Raw genomic sequence first — 23,816 nt, 5'->3', positions numbered from 1 at the left:
TGTAAAAAATTCTTTTTCAAACCCACTCCCTTTTAACTACCACGCGTATTGTTTTGCTTTTCGGTTTTGTCATTAATTTACTCTTTCTATGTAATCCAGACATAGTTCTCCTGAATATTCTTTCATAGCTGTCTCAAGAATGACTTACACCCGATAAAATTGCTTTGAATGTAGGTAGTGCCGGGTTAACAGTATTTCAATTGCTTTGTGCAGAGCTCTGAACAATTTCCTGATTCACCGCCTGTTAACTATCTTCCTCCTTCTTCTCAGCTTCCGAGGAAGAAAACCAAAAGTCTATTTGATGAAAGAAGCTCTTCTGATCATTGGTCACTTGGTGATCTGGTACTAAAGCAATGTCATCGCCCTTGTGGAGAACATCAGTGGCTTCACTATCCTTGATTTTTACATAAAATTGCTATTACAGACCCTTTTCTGTTTTCTTATATTCTTGTCTGGTATCGCCCTGCTCTTCCACCGCCTCCCAAATTGTACCTACAACCCTATTCCTTTCTTTCTAATTTGGTTTTCTCAGTGTTTTCAACTGCCTTTAGGTCTTCACTACTATAATTATGTAGATAACTCCAAAAATGACCCGAATTCCATTTCAATAGCTAAGTCCTCCATTTCATATTTCCATTTGTAGCTATACTTATTACAAACTTGATAAGTCTAAAACTAAATACTGTAGATTATTTTCCTGTGGTGGTTTTATTTTCCTATGTCCAAAAATTCGTTGGCACTCTTCTCTTCAAAAGAATGTGTGCTGAGTTTAATAATCCCTTCTAATGAATAGAATGTGGTAGAAGTGACGTGTGACTTCTGAGGCTACATCATAAAAGGCTTCTTTGTCACTCACTCCGGGAGAAACTAGCCACCATGATGTGAGGACAGTCTTTATACACCATGTGGAGAGGAGCGTGCCGGCCATGTGTATCTTGGAAATGGGTCTTCCAGCTTCAGTCAAGCCTTTAGATGGCAGCCGCAGCTGACGTCTGTCTGACTGACTGCAACCACATGGGAGACCCTGAGCCAGAATCACCAAGCTAAATTGTACATGAGTTTCCAGCTTACAGAAACGGTCTGAGATTCTAAATATTGTTATTTTATGTCACAGACTTTTGGGGTAATTGGTTATGTAGCAATAGATAGCGATTCCACCGCTCTTCCAACATTCACCTCTTTTCCTGTATCTGAAGAAATTTTAAGTCTCGTGGCTTCTTACTTTGAAGTGATCTTGGTATCTGACCCTTCCTAGAGACATGATTGCCAAGTTACCCGCAATTTAGCTCAGATTCTCACCTTCCAGATGGCTGAAATGTTTAGCCTCTTAACCAGCCTCCCCGATTCTCTTCTTTCAGTCTCCATAATGTACCTATAGAAGATTATTTTTATCCGAAACACATGGATGCCATTCATTTCCTTTGCTCAAAAAGACTTTAGAGTTTTCCCTTATGCCTTCAAGATAAAACATTGTATTTGTTAGTGTAGTATATTATATTCTTGTTCAAGACTATTCACTCCTCCTCCTTTCCCTTGATTTTGCCTTGATCTCATTTTGTGACTTGCTTTGACCTTGTGGCGGGTGGAGTGCCCTCCCACCCTTTGATATTGGGCTTGGCCATGTGACTCACTTTGGCAATAAAGTCATAGCAGACAAGATACAGAAGCGTGAAATACACTTAGCTATTGGGCTTGCCAAATTGCACTTCTGCCATTCTTGCAAGAGGCACATGGCTCAGCTAGACTGCTGGTCCAGGGAGGATGAAAGAAATGTGAAGCGTACGTGAGCCCAACACAGCCAGACCAGTAGCTCGAGGCACGGTTACCTACCCATGCCCAGTCTAGGTCAGTCAATGGCCAGCCAACCCAGTGCCAATAAACAATTGTTGTTTTAAGCCACTGAGTTTTTGGAGTGGTTTATCATGCAGTAAACTCTGTTACCTTAACTCCATCTTATGTTTTCAACATATCATTTTTTCTGTTCAACGTAACTCCATTAGTCCCTGTCTGTTCTGTGTTCACTAAACACACTTGCCCCGTCCCATTGACACAACTTTTCCATTTTTACACCTATCCTTTAAGGTCCTTTACTGATAACTAATATTTATTAAGTTACGAGTAACATTAAGCTGTTATATTATCACTTTTATGATAGCCGATAGAATATTATTATTTTCACTTTAAAGATAGGAAAGCTGCAGCTTAAAAAGATTTTAAAACTTGTCCAAATTCACGTGGTAAGTAAATCAAGAACAAGATTTGAACTCGAGGCTTTGTGATGAAAAAATCAATTACTGATAACTAAGATTATATATTCCTGTTTCAGCCCCAGTGCCTTCTTTCTGACAACTCCAGTCCGTAGATATGCTAACTGTTTTCAACTCCAAATGCACTTAACATTCCCAGCACTAATCATTTTCGTAGTCATATTGAGATTTTTCTTCAGCATTATAGTTAACATTGCACACTGCAAACTTTTATTCTGTTCAACCCTTGCAACTTCTTTTTGAAGAATGCGTAATTATTTTCTCCATGAGAAAAAGGGGAATCAAGGGTTGAACAATTTGGTCTGGGTCATTTAGCTCTATATGGTGGAGCTGAAAGAGAGCTGTTATGGGCTGAATCGCATGCCCCCCAAATTCAAATGTTGAAGGCCTAACCCTCAATGTGATGGTACTTGGACACGGGGCCTTTTGTGAGGTCATTAAGGTTAATAAGGTCATAAGGGTGGGGCCCTAATCCCCCAGGACTGGTGTCCGTATAAGAAGAGGAAGAGACACCAGAGAGTCTCTGTGTGTGCAGAGGAAAGGCATGTGAGGACACTGGGAAAAGGTGGCTGTCTCTAAGCCAAGAAGAGCGGTCCCACCAGAAACCAACCCTGCTGTCACCTTGATCTTGGACTTCGAGCCTCCAGAACTGCAAGAAAATCAATTTCTGTTGTTTAAGCCCCCAAGTCTGTGATATTTTGTTTTGGCAGCCAAGCAGACTAATGCAAGAGCTAAGCTTTTTACTCCCAGTGTCTTTGTCCTTAGCTTCTTACTTCTGTTCCACACTATGTTTGTCATTAACTATCTGAGGACAGTGACAATATCCTTGTTTCCCGCACCTTATATTATTTGTAGAGTAGATCCTTAAATATGTCATAGGCTCACAGCAGGTTTAAAAGTGGAAAAGTCTAAAATGTCAATGTCTCTTGCTTTAAAGCTGAACAGCTCAGATCCAGTGAGTTCCTAAGACTTGGCCAAGAAGGCTCTGCAGTTAGTGAAGCACAGAGACTCGAATCCAGGACCCACCTCCAGCCCCTGGGATACAGGTTTTCATTACTTCACTGGAGGACACAGAAATTGAATGCGTCACTCTCACTGCTATTACCATCTCTTATTTTATTTTATTTTTTTTGAGAAAGATTAGCCCTGAGCTAACATCTGCCACCAATGCTCCTCTTTTTTTCTTTTTTTGCTGAGGAAGATTGGCCCTGAGCTAACATCCATGCCTATCTTCCTCTACTTTATATGTGGGATGCCTGCCACAGCATGGCTTGATAAGCGGTGTGTATGTCTGTACCTGGGATCCAAACCAGGAAACCCCAGGCTGCTGAAGCGGAGCGTGCAAACTTAACTACTGTGCCACCGGACCAGCCTATACCATCTCTTATTTTTAACAATATTACCTGAACTCCATATGCCCAAACTCCATAGAAATGAACAATTGAAACTAGATCCTAATTAGAATAAGAAAGATTGATACCATATGATATACCAAAAAGAAAATAGAAATCCAGTATTCTCAAGGAATGTGACAAAGCAAATATATTTAGCAAACATATTCTTTTGTTTCTTATTGACTTATTAAGTGAAAAATTTTAAAATGTTATATTTGTGTGTGAGAGTGAAAAAATGTAAACATATTCTTGTGGTTAACCTAATTGTTGTTGTCTTTATTTTCCAGAAGGAAAACTCAAACTCAGGGGCTCAAGGACATGTCAAAGGCACAGACATATGTTCCTGCATTGATCAAATCAGGCTGTGCAGGTGGTTCGCTGCTCTGTGGTAGGTGTAAATGACTGGAGTTGGAACGGAAACTATCAAAACTAACCCCATAAAAATGATGAGAGGATCTTTTGCTATTATCAAGAGCTATTTTAAATGCTAAATCAAAAGGATGCCAACTGGTGGCCTTGTTGCTAGTCTCAGTAGAGAAGGAAATGATTAAATTAACATGAAGCTTCAAATCCATTCCCACTCGGTGGAGAGGTCTGAAATTGATCCTCGTGGTAGCGTGTGAGAACTTGCACAGCTGTGGCTGGCGGTGCTTTTGTCTAATGGATAAACAACACTCACTAGTTGATAGTGCTGTCTCTCATTTTTACTCAGTTTTCCATCCCAAATTTAGACCAATGTGTTAGATCACAAAATTTCAGGCTCTTTTTGCCTTATTTCAAAGGTGAATGCGAATCATGTGGATGTAAAATCACCCAAAACTCGGTCTGCAGAAAGGTGGCCTGGTGTGGTGGAAGGGGCATGAGAAGGGGACGCCGAGGGCTAGGATCCAGCCAAGTTGTGTCCCTTGGTACTTTCTGTGGCCCGTAAAGAGTCCCTTAGCTTTATGGAACCTGTTTTCCTCATCTGGACGCTGTTCATAATGAAGTCCTCGCTTACTTCAGAGCAATGGGGTGAAAGCAAACTAAGAATATCGTTCGCATTGGTATGATCCTTTGTAGTTCACAAAATCCTGACTGCTTTTGCTTCTCATAAAAAATGCAATAGTTAAGAAATGCAGTAATTTATTTTTTCAATTTCAGTGATAGGCTCAGAGGTTTTATGTGCTCAAGGTAAGGAATTGAGAATAGAGGCTCCTTGTCCTACTTGTTAGATCACGCTCTCTGGCTAAAAGTGCACATGAGTGCTGTGCATGTGACGGGGAAGTGTTAGGCCATGACATCTCTGATTTTTAAAATAGTCTGTTGACAATCTAAATAATAATATTGGACTTAATTTTAAGAGTATGTAATGTAACTTATGTTTTTACTTACTCCAATTTTGGTGTGGGTAGGTTACTGAATTTCTGTTTCATTTTCCTCATTGATAAATTGGGGATGAAAATAAGCAGTAAATGAAAGTTGGTGATAATTAAATGTATTAAATCATGTAAATGCTTAGAACTTAACATATGGCAAAGATTCAATAAACATAATCATTATTATTTTTGCAATTGGATAAAGAAAAATTACACGTGGTTAGGATGGGTTTTAACCCTGGGAAACCACTTGGAACCGAAGAATCACTTCCTGGTGGTTTCGTGAGGTTGTGTTTACAATCCTGCGGCTGCTCCTTGTTTGCTGTGAAGACAGCCTGATGTAGGGGACAGTGGTAGCTCGCTGGATAAAGTGCCCAGAGGTTAAGGTCCCCACTGCATTTTGTCACTGACTTTTTAACCTGTTCACTTTCTATCAGAGCCTTGATTTCTTTGTACACAGAATAAAAACACTTGGGTTTTTGTTCTTGCCTCATTTAAGATTTGTGCAATGGTAGGTTCCCTTACTAAACAAGGAGGCAATGTGCTAGGGGTTAAGGAGATGAAGATTAAAAAGAGATAACCCTTGACCTCACAGATCTTAAAGTCTAGTAAAGGGAGGCAAATCTGTAAAGAGAGAATTAGAAGAAAGTGTTATATATACACAAGAATTGAGATGTGTGCAAACTGTAGCAGTGACATAAGGAGAAGGAATGACGGCTCCTTTTCGATAAACTGGTGTGGGGATAAGTTCAGTGTTGGTTTCTGAGAAAGTGACATTTGAGATGAGTCTTGAAGAGCAAGGATGTAAAGGAAAGGCCTTATAAACAAGGGACCAGCACGTACAAGTTTACAAAGACTTAAAAGTCAAGACCTACAATGTTGGAATTCTGCAGATACGTATTTACAATGTTTTCTTAATAATTCACCAAACCAAATCCAGAAATTAAAAATAAATTAGAGAGATCAGAGAGAAAGAAGAGGGGACCCAAGATGAGATAAATTTCAGGGTGATTAATGCACTTAATTGTTTTTATTTATTTACGTTTTAAAATTTTTTGCTGAAAGAAATGTCCATTGGATTTCTGATATTTTTCCTAAGACACATTTAAAACTATGATCACAATAACCAATATTTAATAAGAAATGACCTTTGTTAGTTGATATGGATATTTAAAAATTAGAAATATGTTTTGTCATATAGCACTTTACAGCCTCACTGGGGAAAGAAGATATGCGGACTTAAATACACAAACTACACATGCACACATACTGGAATTTACTGAATATCAAATCAATAACAAGAGTTTGTTGAGGTTTGGAAGAGGCATAATCAGTTTAGGCATCCTGAAGGAGCTGGGCTCTGTGCTGGGCGTTGAAGGATGTGGCACATTTCAGTTTCAGTAAAAGGGAAAAGAGAGCAGAGGAGAGCCATGCACAATGTGCACAGAGGTTGGAAAGTACAGTGTGTGGGGTATTTTTGATTTGGTCAAAAAACCTGTTTGTACAGGAGTAGTGGGAGAGTCAAGGCCATCTTAATCTATCCGTGGTCTTTAAATGCCCCACTAACACGTTATTCAGACGTTCTCCTGTAAAATAGTGGGGAATCATGGTTGCTTTCGGAGAAGTGAGCACATGAACGCCTCAGTAGTAGGTTCTTTTAAAAAATTAACTGAGTGCTTCTAGATATGCATAAGGATCACTCTCTTATAAACGAATCTTTTAAGAATACATTCACTGTTAATTCCAGCAAGAGTGTTGTATATTTAAATGTTACTCGTTACTGATTCATACAGATGTAACACTATAATCCGGCTTTTATACTTTTTAAGGCACAAGGTCAGTGATGTCAGTGTCCGTTACACGTTCTGCGCTTATTCAGGGTGAAAACTTCCCTGCCTAATTGGTTGGTGAGGTGGTCAAAATGAAATAGACAACATAGAAGTAACATTATCCGAACTGTATAAATTTCCTTTAATCTTTCCTTCCAAGTACTGAATGATTTGCTTAGTACCATCGTTCAACACATATCATCAATATTTATCATTAATTCAATATATATCCCCATTATATTCAGCTAGGTGCTAAGGATTCAGAGATGAATCAGGCTTGACCTCAAAGAGACATGTACTTGGATAAAACATAAGATAGATGCACTGGGTTCTTGGGAGAGTGAAGGAAGGAATGGCTGTTCTACCATATTTTTGTACGGTGACTTCACTGTGGGTGGGGTAATTGACTGAGTCATCTCTTGCTACTTCTCCTCACACCCAGACGAAGCAGACACCTTGCTGACCTCCAAAGTGACCTGTTTGCAGTCTGCAGGGAGTGCTTCATTGTGTCACCTCAGTGTGGCAAAGTCTTAGGCATTTCTCAACAAGCTATACATTTGTGCACACTACTTTGCCTCCAAGTCTGTCCACCCAAAGGTAGTGTCCTCCGTAGAAGAGAGGTGATAGTAACTGCAGAAGAATTTAGGAGACTCCAAAGAATGGGGAGAGAAGTTTAAAGAGCACTTTCCCCCTTCCCACTGGGAATCCTGGGAGACAGCTCAGTATGTCTAAGCAGAGACGGCTGGGATGGTCCCACGGTCTTCCAGGCCAAGCAGGGGCTATGAAAGAGACTGGGAGTCAGGTGAGGAGACAGTGAATGCAGGCTTGATGGGGGAGACCACGAGGGAACTTTTGACATCCCAGAAGATGCTGGTGAGATATGATGCCAATGACCAAAAACCATGGAACTAAGCTGGTAACATTTTTTTTTAAATGTGTGCCTAAATATGTAGCTTTGAAATATTGTAGCTGCTATGTAGATCACGGGATCGAATGTCTTCTCTCTCAGCCTTCTCTATTAAGAAATTCTGTCTCTGTCCTCTTTACATTCCTACTCCTCACTTAAATCTTTCTCATGGCACTTTTCCGGGAGATTATAGCGAGTAACTAATGCTACTTGTTCTGTCTTCTTTATGAGATTGCACTCTTCTTGTCGGATTGTGTCACGTTTGTCTTGTTATGTCCCCATTCCTTGCACGGCCTCTTGTACTTCTCATGTGGCCGGAACTTTGTTTATAATGTGTTATAAAATTAACTTACCTGTAAAGAAAATACCATTTAGCTTGTATTCCAGAAAAGATCCTTTCATACACCACATTGTAGGACAAGGTGATATCACATAGCTCTTCTTTCTCACCGACGTGAATGAGTTCTTACGCAAACAAGACACTTAACCAGAGGACAAGGAATATTAGGAAAATTCTGCCAGTTACATAATGATAGTTTTGCGGAGAACTTACCCTGCTTTCTGTACTGCAGATGATGCAGTCTTATAGCTACAAATAGGCGTTAAGGTGTTATGTCTTCAGAATGCCATTTTCCTTGTCCGTTGTTACAGAAGTCTCTGATGAAAGGGCACTGTTTTAGAGAATATGTAGGTCTGCCGTGAAGATTCAGATTTCCATTCATAAAAATACTTGTGTGTGGAAGACTCTGGCTGTGACTCCTGAATACACATTAAGAAAATGAGCAGAGAAACTTTAGTATGAAATCTATAATCCTAAGAATTTGCTTCTTATCCTGATCCTGGCTTCATTACAGGGATTATTGGAGTAGTATTTGTCCTTCCTTTGTCGCTGTTTATTTTATTCCACTCTCACAAGATTGACATTGTCTAATTTATTCATTTCTGTTATGAGACTTGAAAAAATCACTGAACTATTGCTTTAAGCTTTCCTTATTTTGGTTCCCAACATCTCCATGCGTCTGTATGGAGCTGTTCCACGAACTGGCCACCTCGTACTGGAAAAGACGAGGTATTGAGTCTTTCACGCATATAGCCATACGTTAAAATAGGGAGTTTTTTGTTGTAATTAAAAGTAACTATAACTATGAGGATATAATTATGAAATAAATATTGGAGAGTCTGCTTGAGAAAATAGAAACTACTTACCCTGTTAAAAATAATTTTTATATGTTTTGAATTGTGAAACATTCATAATGAACATGTATTTTTACAATAAATTTATTACATGAAGAAGAAATATATTCATGTCTAATTAAGTATATGATGAACAAGATTTTGTTTACTTTGCTGAGGAAGATTCTCCCTGAGCTAACGTCTGTTGCCAATCTTCCTTGTATTTTTTTTTTGCTTGAGGAAGATTAGCCCTGTGCCAATCTTCCTCTACTTTATATGTGAGTCCCCGCCACAGCGTGGCTGATGGGTAGTGTAGGTCCACACCTGGGATCCAAACCTGCAAACCCAGGCCACCAAAGCAGAATGCAACAAACTTAACCACTACACCACGGGACTGGCCCTGACAAACCAGAATTTTTATATTCTGGAACTAAAAGTCTTGCTGTTTTACATTTTGTGTATGTTTATATATTTCATATAAATATATACATTTATAGAAATATAAAATGTATTTTATATTTCTCCCTATACATATACTTACATATTTATATTCATTTTCCAAAGTATTTGCATTTTAGAATTATCTAATACTTTAAAGGTAGTGATAATTAACTTATTAAAAAACAAAAACAAATTAATAGAACAATAGCACAAAAAACTCTCCAGTCTGAGAATGCATTGGCCATTTATAAACTTACTTTTTTTTTTTTTTTTGGTGAGGAAGATTCTCCCTGAGCTAACATCTGTTGCCAATCTTCCTCTTTTTTTTTTCTCTTGAGGAAGATTAGCCCTGAGCTAACGTCTGTGCCAGTCTTCCTCTATTTTGTATGTGGGTTGCCGCCATAGCATAGCTGATGAGTGGTGTAGGTCTCTGCCTGGGATCTGAACCCGTGAACCCTGGGCTACCAAAGCAGAGCACACCAAAGTTAACTACTATGCCATGGGCCTGGCCCTGTATACTTACCTTTTAAGCCTTTCTTAACCTACATCCCACAGCATCAGGCTAAGCAAGCAAGAGAAGCACTTTGGATGGAAGCAAATGTCTTTGCAGTTCTTACAAATTTCTATTCCCATTACTACAGATGTAGTAAGAATGGAGTGTATTTTTAATTTCTTTTAGGATCACAGCTATATTTTCCTTCTCATAGCTAATGGTAATATTTTATCACTATTGGGAATTAAAGTCCAAAAAGAAGGAGAAAAAAGTAGTCTTCAATGAATGTGATTAAGCTTGCATTTAAAAAGAATCGGAAAAGAAGAAAGCAGGAACACCTTACTTTTTCTTTTGAACTGCGTTTCACACCCCAAATGCTAATAGCAAACAAAGAGTAGAGAGTCACATGAAAAAACTGTAAAGGGTAATTCAATACAGGAACTTGCATAGAATTATTTTCCATTAGCTAATCAAAATCTTCATTAATGTAAATGAAATCTATTTTAGCTTCGAGGAATGTCGTTGATTCTTTAAGAGGTCTAAAAGAATAACGAACAAATGTATAAGAATAGTAATATGATGGTAATGTGTAATAATTATACATCGACCTAATTGCACAATATAGTACAAAGTGTAATCAGTACAGTGAAGAGCAATTTAGTAATCATTAAAAATCCTTAGGTGTTTCCTTCACGGTCCAGTGATACAAAGCAAATGTACATTTTATACCGATGATAGTCATCACTTTAAAATTGATTTTAAGCTTATCTTATGGCGTACAAAAATTATCTGGTGTTGATTTTGAATACCTTTTAAATATGAAAATGCTTTGGTGTTATATTATATATGATTTACTTAAGTTACATGCTCTAACCTTCCACAACTCAGCCTGATGCTTTTTTTTTCCTTACAAACCAAAATGTGCTTTGAGTAAAATCCTTCAGTAGCTGATATATCTCTTTTTGGTGATATATCCTAAAGATGTGCTAATTCCAGCATAAGGGTGAGGAGACAAGACTCTTAATCACTAAACCACAAAATCTTTTATGGAGTTGAATAACCTCCAGGTGCTATTTTCTTGAGTCTTGTAAACTCATGTAAACATATTTCAGACAATAGCTGTTTTTTCCCTTTAATGACATCATTTTTACCTTTTAGAGGTTTACAAATGGCAAACTAAATAAAATAATGTCTTTTTTTGTACTCCAATAGCACTAAAAATGAACAGCAGCCTCTTTGCTAAGCTTGTCTACCAGCTTTCTGGGCATGTTTCACTTAAATGATTCCTTGTCTTCAAGAAGACACACATTCATAGTCTGCATGCGATCAGGCCAGTGGTCACTTATAATGCTGTGGCATAGATTTGAGTGGGGAGAAAATGTTGTTCTATCTGTCAGCACTTCTCAAACTTTTGTGTGCATGTGAATGACCTGGGGATCTTGGTATAACACAGCTCGTGATTCAGTAGGGCTGGGTGGGGCCCAAGAGGCCAGCTTTCTAACCAGCCTCAGGTGGGCCAGGGTTGCTGGTCCAGGAGCCTCACTTTGTGTGCCAGGCAGGTGCTATGCAATGTATTTTCATCTTTTCTCCTGAGTTAAATGAAAGCTCTTGAGGGAAGAGACCTAACATATCTTTATCTTTCCCCAGCAGGACCAGCACAGCACTCGTATCTAGTGGGTGTCTGATAAATACATGCTGCTCGCCAGAAGGAACATCAAGAGTAGAAGCCCATTGCTCTCTGGTGACTTTTGTTTTCTTTCAGAATGCATAAACAGGGGGCCTGCTCTCCACGTGTAAACTGATCTGGTGCAATTCAGGTGAGTGGTACTGTGAGAGCAGCAAGATGAAATTAAAAGGCTATACTGGAAGTCACGGAACCAGATGACAAATTTACAGTTAGTTATTTTCGCCTATTCTCTGCTTTCCCTGTCTAGATAGAATATATTCTAGGACTGGTGCCTTCTTCAACTCATGCAAATAAAAGTGCAGCATGGTCCAAAGTACTGGAGTCATGAGAAGGTAAGGGGGAAACAGCAGGCTGAGGACAATGCCTTGAAAGTTCCATCTAATTTGAAAACATCATAGATACTCAAGCAGAACTACACCTGCATTGCTTTCACCTAATCCTCCTCTCTTCTAAGATGTGAAATTGTTTGTCCCCGAGGCAATTCATCCATGTTATTTCTCACTTAAAATTGCTCCTAAACATTTTTGGATACTGAAAAAGTCAAAAGTCTATAGCTGTTTTCTTTTGCTCCTCTATCGCTAGGCATCCGTTTTCAAATGTGCAAGATGAAGCCATCCTGTGAGACACTTGGGCAACTTGACTTTCCCGTGTGATGGGTGGGGAACTCCGCTTAACGTGTCAACAGACTTTTACACTCTGTGCTTAGGAAGTCATTGTTAGTTTATTTTCTAGTATTCCATGTAAGTAATGGCTTGGCTAAATGAGAAGAACGGTTGAAAGGATATTAGCATCAAATCCAAACAGAGAGAGATTAAACAACCTTCCCAAGGTCATTGACAAATAGGTACCAGATCTCATCTCCAAATCCGCAAGTGACTTCACCAAGTTAGCTCATTCTTTCTTCCTAGACATCTTATTTTCCAGGAAGTAGTGGAGGTCTATGCAACTTTTGAAAATAAGAAATAGATTTTATTGTCAGATCTAAGACTAGAAAAGCATGGGTTATACTGTTAAAAATATGACAACTTATAGCAGAGTTTAAAATTGACTTCTAGCTATGTTTAGAACCCTAAGGAGATAATGGTAAGTCAGTCTTCTTTGGAAATATGTCATCATTTACAGGCAGAAAATGGTTCTCCATTCTAAAGAATAGCTCTCTGTAGGATTTGCTGAGTTTTCTATAGCTAGAGTTACTATACAAAATAAATGACATCTCAGAACATACTGTTGTCTTTGGTTTCAAATAATATATTTTATTATGTTTTTTCATTCCTGGCTACCATAGGGACAGAAAGAAAACCTCTCTTTAAAAAACTAGTGGCTGAAAAACAAATATTTGTGGTGCAATAAATTTGGAGTGCAAGATATCTTTCTTGGCTTCAGGTACTTTCCCAATGCTTATCTTTATTAAACATGAATGATTTGAAAATATAAAGTTTCTTGGAAGGATAATGTCATGGGCCAAAAAGAATGGAAACACAAAAGCTGCAACACGTTTCTGGTAATGGGCCTCTTTCTGAGAAACTTGCTTTGTCTTCTCAGCTTCCTTTCTTGAACCAGCCCACCCTGGCAATGCTAAACCAAGTAGTCTTCTCTTTATTGGTTTAAATGGGGAAACCAAAAGACACAAAGCTTAATGAACTTGTCTTTTTTAAAAAGCTTTTGTAGAAACCATGGTTTAAAAAGCAATATGAACCAGGCAGAAGACAACGTTGACTTCAATGTGTTATGTGTTAATCTGTTAGAAATACAGTAGTACGTTTAGTGGCAGAATATTAGGAAAATATGTCTTTAGATGCTGGATCATTGATGTTTTTATTTTATATTCCTTTTATACACTTTCTTCAATCGACATTCATTACCTTTTTATAAAAACAGCAAGAACAGTTTGTAAAATATTAAATATTTTTACATTATGTGTATTTTATTTACAAATATTTAAAAAATTATCCATAATTATATTAACAAACAGTGACACCTAAGTCTTGAGGGGCACAAAGGGAAGTCTTGATGGGCAGCCAGAGTAGAAAACTCCCACTAAATCGTAGCTTTGGCGCAACCCCAGCAGTTTGGAGGGTGCTATCTCCTTCCTCCTGTTCACCTCCCTGTCCCAGCTGAGCACTGAATGTCCCGGGGCAGTGTTGCTGGTCAGCAGCCTTGAGCCTAAGCACAGTGGTCATTTGCATTGTTTCTCAGTTCTCACCATTCTCCTCCCTTCCGATATCACCAGGCTGGCTCACCTCCCCAGTCTTCCCTCACAATTACTGCCATATCACACAAACTGACTTCTCTGCCTCCAGGCTTTCATTCCATCAACACGTCTCTGTTATATCACCAGATTAATCTTCTCCAAATATTTCTTTACCACGTCACACTTCTGCTAAAGAATTCCACAAAGGCTCTATTTCTTGTTTTTTATTTTTCCAAGTTTAAATTCTTTTCATATTCTCTAGTTATGCTATAATTGGTTACCAAATTATTTCTCTGAGTTCATAGTCTACTGTTCACCACGTCTCAATTCGAGTCAAGCAACTCCTCTCTCTTTCTCCTACGTAAATCAGGCACAATTCCACATCTCAACTCTTATTTGTTTGTTCTGCTATATACACATATCTTCCTCTTTTCAATCTACTCAAATACTAATGACCCTTTGATCTGGCCCGATTCCCATTACCTCTGCAAACCCTGACAGACAAGTCCAACCTGCAGAGAGCTCTCTCTTACTGATTCTCACTTGCTCATGTAATAAGAAGATTAAAAAAAATTCTATTCAAAGCCAGACTAGAACCACTCTTCACATACCAGACAAGTGGCATTTTCATGTAAGGGGAGGTGATTCTTTCTTTAGGGAAATAACTTGACGGGCTCTTGACTGGGAATAGTGAGGCTTCCCTGAAGCATGGGTTAGAAAAGGAGTGCCAAATTGTTCTTCAAAATTAAAGGGTAGATATATGGATTATCTGAGATTAGGTTTAAGAGAGAGCAGGAAGTTTGGAAATACTGGAGGGGAAGAGACAGCAAGAGAGTCTGAGGAAATGTAGCTAAGTCAATGGTTCTAAGGAAGCATGGACAATGGGAGGTTACCCATGCCTGGGACCAAAGACTATAGCCATTTAGGTTTAAATTAGTGTCTGTCCTATGCTGTAAACCCCACCTTCCACTATCTCAGATCTTTAGGAAAACTCTGTCCTGTGTCAGTGGTATTCTGGAGGAGTGAAGGAATTGGAGCTGTGGCCAGTGGGGAGCAAAGGTGTGCAGACCAAGGGCAGCAGCTGCAGGGGTGAGATGCCAAGGGTCAATTGTTAGGGAATAGAATCAGAAAACTGAAGCTAAAGGAAACTAGGGGAAAACGCCTCACCAGTAATTCTCAGCTATTGGAGTGGTTAGTGGGTTTTTCATAATATGTGAGAAAAAGCAAAGTTACTGAGTTGAAATATCAACCGGGAGGGGATATTATTTTCCCTGTACTGACTAGGGAATAATCCTAGGAATTTGCATGTCTAGCTGTTAGGATTATGGTTCATAGAGTTTGAATAAATCACGAGCTAGGACTCGTCTATTGTTGTCTTTCTCTGTGTGTTGCACAACCAGATAAGTTATATAAAGAAAGGGGAAAGGTTATTTTATTCAACTTACAGTCAATGCTTGTTTTGGATATGATAAATTCAATCGTGATATATGTAAATTGTCAGTAGTCATTTAAGATATTTGAAGGCTTATAATTCCTACCATTATGAAGTTAGTCTGTCACTTTAAAACTATGGTTTAGGGCAGGAAGATAAAATATATGATTTTGTCTACTTAGGAAAAACTAGTTGTCCTAGGATAATAGTATAACTTTTATCTAGCCAGAAAAGGCAGTCTCAATGAATACATGTCTGTTAGTGAGATCGCTTTCAAACTTTCAGAAAGTGAAATCAGAGCTGCCGATGGTTGGGAAAACCTTTGTTGTTTGAGCATGATGGAAGAAATGTCACACACTTTAAGTTTAACTCCTATGTTTTCTCAAGGCCTCCAAAAAGTTTATTTGGAAAAGTGAGACTTTTCACAAAAACTAATTTGATGAGTGAATCTGAAGAAGTCAGGTGTGAAAGAGATAATAGACTTCAGAGAGTTGTGCTCACGGATGTCAGAATGAGGCAGTCAGGAGCAGGTAAACTGGAGTTAGGAGTTTTTAGCATCATTCAAAAAGTAATATTTCTCAGAAAATTCCATTTGAATGTGATGTCTATGATAACTTGGACACAACCAACGTATTCCCTGAAACTATTAATCTGTTTGAAGTGCTCAAAACAAAGAATATCATCCACTTACTGTATTCATTGTCTGGAGACTGACAATCATGTTGTGTCGAGGAGCACAAATTGTCACAATACAAAAATACTAACTAGTCACTAAGCACCAATAAAATTAATGCCCACTCAAATATCCCTCCTTTTGTAACACCAGTATTTGTGTTAGTCAACATCTTTGTCAGTCAGGGCCTAGAAGATTATCAGATGCTTGTGTTATCCAACAACACAATTCAGTTTCCTTGAAAAGTGAAAGTGCAAGAGTCAAGCTTTACAGAGTGGTCGGGACCTGCCTGACCCTCATAGGCAGTCAGCAGGTCATGCGGCTTAGATCAGAGGAGAGAAGCAAAATGGTGCATGATGGGCTTTCAACAGGGACTGGTCTGAGAACCAGATTAGAGGTGAATCTGGAAAATAAAAATGAGCCTCTTTGCATGTGTGATATGAAATTTAAATTTGAAAAATAGAATGTGCCATAACACAATTTTCTTAGAAAAGGTATTTCTTACACAAATCAGTGAACACCTGATTCATTGTTGATTTGTCCTATTGCAAAGTTGCAATTATAACATGAATTTTAAAGATACAAATTAAATCAATTTAATTTCATAATTTATAGTTTTAATTTTCCAGGCTAAAGGCTAATTGATCTCTTTTCATGATGTAATATAAAATTCTCCGTCCCTATTTTGGGTGGACTCACTTAGAATGATCTTTTTTTGCGTCGCCAATTGTCCTTGAATTCGCTTTCGCACTTTTTTGTTTTAGTTTTTTTCCTAAAGCATTATTAAGATAAGTGTTGAGCAAGAATAATAAAAATAATCCCTTCGTGATTAAAAAGGTGGCATGTTACGTATTCTTTATAATTACTCAATCAAAATAGAAAGCAACACAGTAAGTTTCATGTTTGAGCTATGAGTCAGAATGCGTGAGTTTCAATCCATCATTTTTTTGTTTAGTTATTCTCTAAGTGAGTATTTACTAAGTGTCAGGTAGTCCTTGGTGATGGCCTTACAACAGTGAGCCAGCACAGTCCTACCCGGCTCTTCTTCTTCATGCTCTTGGGCAAATCACCCAGCCTCTTTAACACTGTTCTACAGAGAAATGAAGGAGATCTTTAAGTTGCTATCTGACTTTAACTTTCTGTAATCCAGTGATTCTCAAATGGTGCACATTTAACTCTGATGGGAATCCTATGCTGAAATAGGAGGACTATGAAAGGACAGTATGGCCTCCCGTTCTCCCAGAGCCCTTTCTCTGGATACGGGGAATGAAATTTATTTGTTTTTTCTCTTAGCTACTGCTTTTTAGCACATGATTCTGACACCTTAACAATTTCTGTACTGTGTTAAATTTTATTATTCCTGGCAGGCCCTTATTAGTATATTTCTCTTAATTAACTTTTCACCTAGTTATAAGCATGTGGACATGGGGACATGAATATGCAAATACAGAAATATACAAATATCATGTTTAGTAGTACCTGCTCCATCCCATATATTTCATCTGTTTGTTCATTCATTCATTTATTCAAGACTTTTAAAAAATGTCTTTTATGTGTTATGCACAGCACAGAGTATGTATCAGTGAAAATAAAAATAATGGCATATAACCATAATGGTCATTAACATTTTTTGAGATTTCCATACATTACATCTTATCATTCTCACAACAACACGTGTGGTTGGCATTGCTTGTATGCCCCTTCTACAGATAGAGACACACAGAGAGGAACTTGCTAATAAGGTGTGGAACTGGCGCTTGAATCTAGACCTTGAGACTGGAGAGCAATGTGGTCTGTGCCCTCAGGAGGACACAGCTAAGTATAAAGAGGCAGCCACAAAACAGACAACATAATGCACGATCATTTAAGTAATGGCCCTAACAAAGTACCACAAACTGGGCGTCTTACAACAGAACACACACACAGATGTTTGCACATAACATTTGCTCATTGTTCAACCTTGTGCTCAACTGAATCAAATTGTTTATCTAAACACATTTGGAAAGACTATAGAAAATATTCCAAGGCTGCCAAGAAAGATTTCTAAAGCATCAATAATATGTGAGGTGTTATAAAACCTCAAACATGAGAGTGGTTGTTAATCAACACATTTAAAAATATCTCAATTTGGCAGAGAGAAATAGCCCAAACACGCCACAGAGACTGGCAAATTCAATTTGGGGAGGTATAAGTGAGGGAAGAAAATAATTATCAGTTGAATATACTTTCAGATGGGATAATAAATTGGCTAATTTGGAAAATCATGCTGAAACTATTGTGTTATCTTCAGTTTTTAAGTAGTGAACTTTTAAGGAGGACATTGAAGCCTATCATGCCTAGGGTATGCTGTCATGGGGATCAAAGAGATGAGATTATAAAAACCAAAATGTCCAGCAAAGAGTAGCCAGTTTACCTGTTAAAGCCATGGGATATGAGGACTCATTGCTTTTTTTCAGTCAGGTTATCCTCTTGGAAAGAACACAGTGGTGGCACCATCTCTGCAAGCAAAGGTCAAGAAATTTGTCTCTAGATGTCACAAGAAAATCAGAATAAGTGCATATTGCCGTATTCCAAACTGTGACCCCAGGAAATCAACGGACAGCCCAACTGCTGCCACTGCCCACAGGAGGCAGTTGGTACAGAGATGACACTGAAGGGGACAAGACTGCGAGCTACATTACCAACAAAGTCTTGACTCACAGAATGATATTTGCTTCTGGTTGCCAATTGGACTTCTGGCTCTCCTTAACCAGCTTGTTAATGGGAGTTTTTGTCAAAAAGAGCACTGAGTAGGGGAGTGAATGATGTGTGAAGCTAGAAATTGTAAAGAAAAAGCAATACAGTTCAGTAGCGAGAGTGCAGATTTAGACTAGCATCTGGGTCTGAGATCCCACTTCTGAGCGACAGCCAGGAGCAAGTTCCTTTCTCTCTCTGAGCCCGTGTGTTCTCATCGATAGACTGGGGATAGTACTACCTTGTGGGGGTGTTGCTACAATTAAGTAAACTATGCATTTACAATGCTTAATACTTGGAAGGCATGCAATAAGTGCTAACTACTATTACTATTATTAATCTGTTGGAAATGAAAAACTCAAAGCATTTCTCTATTACTTATTGTGGAATAGTACTGACGTCTTTTCATAATTTAAGTCCATATTTCAGAGTAAAAAAGACATGATGATTGATATTTACTGGTTTGACTTATAAAGTAAGAGTGACTTTTTACTTTAACTGACACACATTTGATTAGAAGCTTGGTCCTTCAACTTTAAAAAAATAAAGTAATAATATTGAAACCATAGAAGTAAATCCTAGCAGCTGCTTGAGGAATAATTTCAAATTGTGCAAGATCACAAATGAGAAGACTAGCTATCACTTGGATGACTGTGTGTCAGATTCTGCTCCTGCGACCTTTACATCCGGTAACTCACTCAAATGAAGTATGAGCGTAATTAATTTGATAAGCCACTGTTGGGGAACTCCAGTAAACATATTTGATGAGTTGAAAGGCGTGGTCTGAGTTCTGTGTTTGTTCAACCTGGGATTTGTTACTAGATCTGGGGTTGTCAAATTTATTCTGTAAATGAACAGATGGCAAATATTTTGGGCTGAGTGGGTCCTATAGTCTGTTTAACTACTTAACTTTGCTATTGAAATGCAAAAGCTACTTTACATAAACAAGTAGATGTGACTCTGTTCTAATAAAATTTTATTTGGGGACATTGAAATTTGAATTTTATATAACTTTAAATACCACAAAATATTCTTTTGATTTGTTTTCAACCATTTGGAAATATTAAAACAATTCTAATTGGAGAGCTGTAACAAAATAGGCAGCCAGTGGGCCAGATTTGGTGCTGGGGCCATCAATTGACAAATCCTGTGTTACGTGAGCAAGTATGTGAAATAACCATTTGTGGAAAAGACTTCGCATTGCATCACTGGAAATAGCACAGCTTCCTTCCTCGAGTGTCAGCCTTTTTCTTTATGTTTGTAATCTTGAAACTTATGGAACTGCTTCCTGTATCCAGTTAGACAGCAGATGATCTATTCAAGTTAGTCTTTCATACATGAAGTGAGTATGAGATTTGGGGCCATAAACACGTGGGCAAAAACATCAATTTTAGTACAAACATATTCTCTATGATTGAATTTTCTTGATACTTCAAAATTTTTTCTATATTCATTGAACACTCCATCTTAAGCAGTTTGGGATTTCCCCTCTCCCCTTTCTCCCAGACTGTATCTAAATTCTGGAGGATGACATAGTGCTAAGGCAAAGCACTAGGGGCAGTGCCTAGCCCTCGTGTGGCATCTATCCATGTTTGTATCTGTTGAAATGTCATGGTCCATGGTCCGATGACCGTCCATTGGACACTGTCAACCCTCCATGATGACACATTGGACATTCAGTTTCCTATCTCACCTGTAGTGACAATTTTGTTTGTTTCTACAGCCCCTTCATCTCCTTTGAGGTCTCTTCAAGTTTATCCACTCTGTCTCATCTAAATTCAACCTTCTTTTGGGGGCTTGTGATATGTTGAACTGCTCTACTGCACTACATTGGAACTGTGAGAAACTCAACATTTCTGTCTTCAGCACTGCCATCCATGTGGCCATTTCTGGGCTAAAGCTTGCACACTATAGTGGGGTGGGAATCCTGCAAGGCTGCCACCTCCGAGGGCTCATATTTGGAAGTATGGAACAAGTCCCCACTACTTTTGGACTCCAAACCTATAGCGGATTCTGTTGCCCCCTGTTCATCTCTTCTCAGAGTCCACATCTCCCTCTCATACTTGATCATTCTCAAGTTCAGCTTCACTTCCAGTTCAGAGGTATTTTTTAAATCTCTGGAGTAGCAAAAATTTGCTCTTATGTTGCATGCATTCTTCCAAATATGTTCTTTGTGGCATTATCTTTATGCTTTGATTCTTTCAACCTCTGGACTTTTGAGATTCAAAAACTTTGTCTTTAAAACTATTGCCCTGCTGTATATTTCCAAAGTCAATTTTGAAATTCAGAAACTAAAAATTGACACTATTTGATCCCTCTGTGTGCACACTGCTTTGAGGACTCTATTCTGAGGGCACAGAGCACAGATCGTGCCCTCTCTTATTGAGGGGAAAAGTCCTGGGACCACATATAAACCCTGAGCTCGTGTATGGCATGGTTAACACAGCGCCACTGTGTCTGTCGCTGTGCCCTGTTCAACTGGTTGAACACCCAGCATCTGGTGAGCTGAAGCCCACTCCAGAGTCCACAGGAAAACTCCTTTGAAACGTTTTACTTGAGAGCCCAGAATTTACATATGAATCTTTGAATGAAAGAATGTATCTGGAATGTGTTAGATTCCCTGCCACATCTTCCAAGGAGGCAGATAGCCAAAAATTCTCAAGAATTTTCTTCAACTTTTGTCTTTGGAAGTTAACATATCCTGTAACTGTGCCTCAGTTATGTATTGCCATTGTCGATTTTTATTTTATCTTTTTTATTAATTAATTGGGTCTTTTGGTTTTATGAACAAAAGCAAAAGAATGTGGTCCCATGAGTGTGTGCCTCATATAATACAATGTCGCCAAAATTAAGAACAGAAAAACAGAAAACATTGTCTATTGAGCATGAAACGTCAAAGACATATGATGTTTTTGTTTGCTTCTTTGAAGGTCAAAAACTTGTTTCATGTTTAAGCCATGAAGGAAGGGTTGACATGTGGATCAAACAGAATTGTAAGGCCAGCCTTCCTTGCAATCCGACCGTAAGGCACAGTATCAAAAGCACTACATTTATTCACATGTATTGTGATTCGACCAAAATTGTGAAACTTTAAGCTACCAGGCGGAGCTCTCACATCTTTGTCCATGAGCTTCAGAATGTTTGTGGACACAAAAAATTGCTAACCTGCTCTCTGTCGTCAAGTAAAAGCTGATCATCACAAGTTTTTGCCAGTCTCAAACAAGAATGCTTAACAATTAAAAAAACTTTCTAATGTTTTTGAAACATGCAGGGTAATTTTTTCATCCTTCAGAAAGCTCTGCTTCTTGTATTTCACTTTTGTCAATCATTCTGAATGCGGGTGGTAGGTTTGTTTTGTATAAATTTTCCTCTAAGCCTAAAAAGTGAATCAAAGACATCAGGTTCACAAACCTTTCCTATTATCTCAACTTAACGATTCCAGAAAGCCCTGCAATTCACGGGACCTGGTGAAAACAGATTAGAACTTCTCAAAGGTTTTTACAAAGTCGACTTTAATTTTATGAAACTGCTTCTAATTTAGAAAAATTATTTATCTTCTATCCAACATCTGAGTGCTCTGTCCAATTAACAAGACCTTGGCCACCCATGACAGAGTTTATCCACTGGTTATCTCACTTGCAGAAGCGATGTTGATGGAATGTGTGATAAGCTCTGATTTCTTCAAGTAGTATTCAATCTCAGGCCAATTCCCAAATGAAAGCTAACAAAATATTCTGTGATCTCTAACAGCTGACTGATGGGGGATGACATTTCAAGCTTTGAGCCGGAGATTCAGAGATTGGGTCTTGAACCAGAGGTTTATATTTGCATCTTCCTCAGAGTAGCAGTTAGACACGTAACAAAACTGCCAGGTTAGCTGACACTAGCTCACTACTGTCTACAACTTTGGGCATTGCACTTGATTTGCCCAGCATTTGGCAAGGATAGGCAGAGCCAGGCCTCGTGTGTGAAGCTGTTGACAGATGAGCAGTCCTCCATGTTGCAGAAGCCAGAAGAAAAGAGCTAATTGTCTATGGCAGTGAGGATGAGGTAACCTGCCTTCCTTTCTAAATAAACAGATGGAAAGAGTTTGCAGTTCATTTCTTTCCATGGTAACAATTTATTTCATTTCTATGTTTTACAGTAATAGAATGAAAAGTTCTTCTCTTTGGGGAAATTTTATTTTTCTTTAATTATTCTACCCAAACACAAGAGAGCTGAGTCTTCTGGGGACAGGTGCAGTGAAGTCAAAGTTAATTAGTTTTCTCAGAGTGCACTGCATTTGGGCAAAATATCACTTCAGGAGCTGAGCCACAGGCAGATTCCTCGATCAAGTGCTGTGTTCCTAGAAAGGCAAATTCTATCAGAAAAATCTACATAGAATAATATTTCACCTTCCTTGAGAGTTGACAGCATTTGATACTCACCTTGGAGTTTTCCATGGAGTAATTTCTTTCATCTCCACTTTATCTTTCCTTTAAGATGTCAGATGGCAAGGGAAAATGATGGGGTGGCCTGCAAGTCCCTAGTGAACTCAAGAACCATGTTGATATTTATCTATAACGTAAAGCTCACAAATCAAACGCTGCTTATTTTCCTCTTACGATTGTCAAAGTTATACATTCTGCAAAATTTCAAGGCTAAACAGAGACATCTACCTCAATGATCTTTAGTCATTTCATAGATAGGTGTTCAGATCAGGCTATGAGCATTACACAAATATGTCTGTGACACAAAAATGAGCTCTCAAGTTAAGTGTTTGTTCTTTTCTTATCTCATTACGGGCTGATTACATGCAAGCATGCCAAGTACATGACTTAGGTTATTAAAATATGCAGCTTCAGCACTGAGTATTATTCCAAAGTGATTCTATTATTAATTTATTAAGCATGTGTCTTGTAATAGACTCAAGACTTTTGTCTCACAAAAGAATAGCATTATTATGTACTAATGGAATAAGCAAAGTATGAACCTCAGATTAATACTTAAGACAAGTTACACATTAATATCTTCAAGTCAAGGTCTAAGAAAGATTGCCATGTAATTGAGGAAAAATTCTGGAGATAATCACCATAGGCATGTCTCTGTTAACTGAAAAAATAAATTGGCCATTAAAAACCAGGTAAGTAGCTAAAAACAGACACTTTCTTCAATAAATTCACTTCTCTATTCATCTCATGTCTTCCTTAGAAAATAGCAGATAATAAACGGAAACCAAGAAAACAAGAGCCCTTTCCACAG

At 38.3% G+C, this 23,816-nt stretch overlaps 1 long non-coding RNA gene across 1 annotated transcript; it reads left to right on the top strand.

The window, feature by feature from the left end:
• The first annotated feature begins 836 nt into the window (after positions 1 to 836).
• Positions 837 to 19,350, top strand: LOC103546297 (uncharacterized). The gene is made up of 5 exons (XR_543657.2): positions 837 to 1,078; positions 3,949 to 4,049; positions 11,507 to 11,676; positions 11,794 to 11,878; positions 18,299 to 19,350. It is a non-coding gene; the product is annotated as an uncharacterized lncRNA (long non-coding RNA).
• The last annotated feature ends 4,466 nt before the right edge of the window (positions 19,351 to 23,816 follow it).

Source organism: Equus przewalskii, chromosome 2 (assembly GCF_037783145.1).
Source record: "Equus przewalskii isolate Varuska chromosome 2, EquPr2, whole genome shotgun sequence".
In the NCBI taxonomy this organism is placed as follows: Eukaryota; Metazoa; Chordata; class Mammalia; order Perissodactyla; family Equidae; genus Equus; species Equus przewalskii.
The sequence above is the reverse complement of the archived record's forward strand: the minus strand, read 5'-3'. Positions and strand labels throughout refer to the sequence as shown.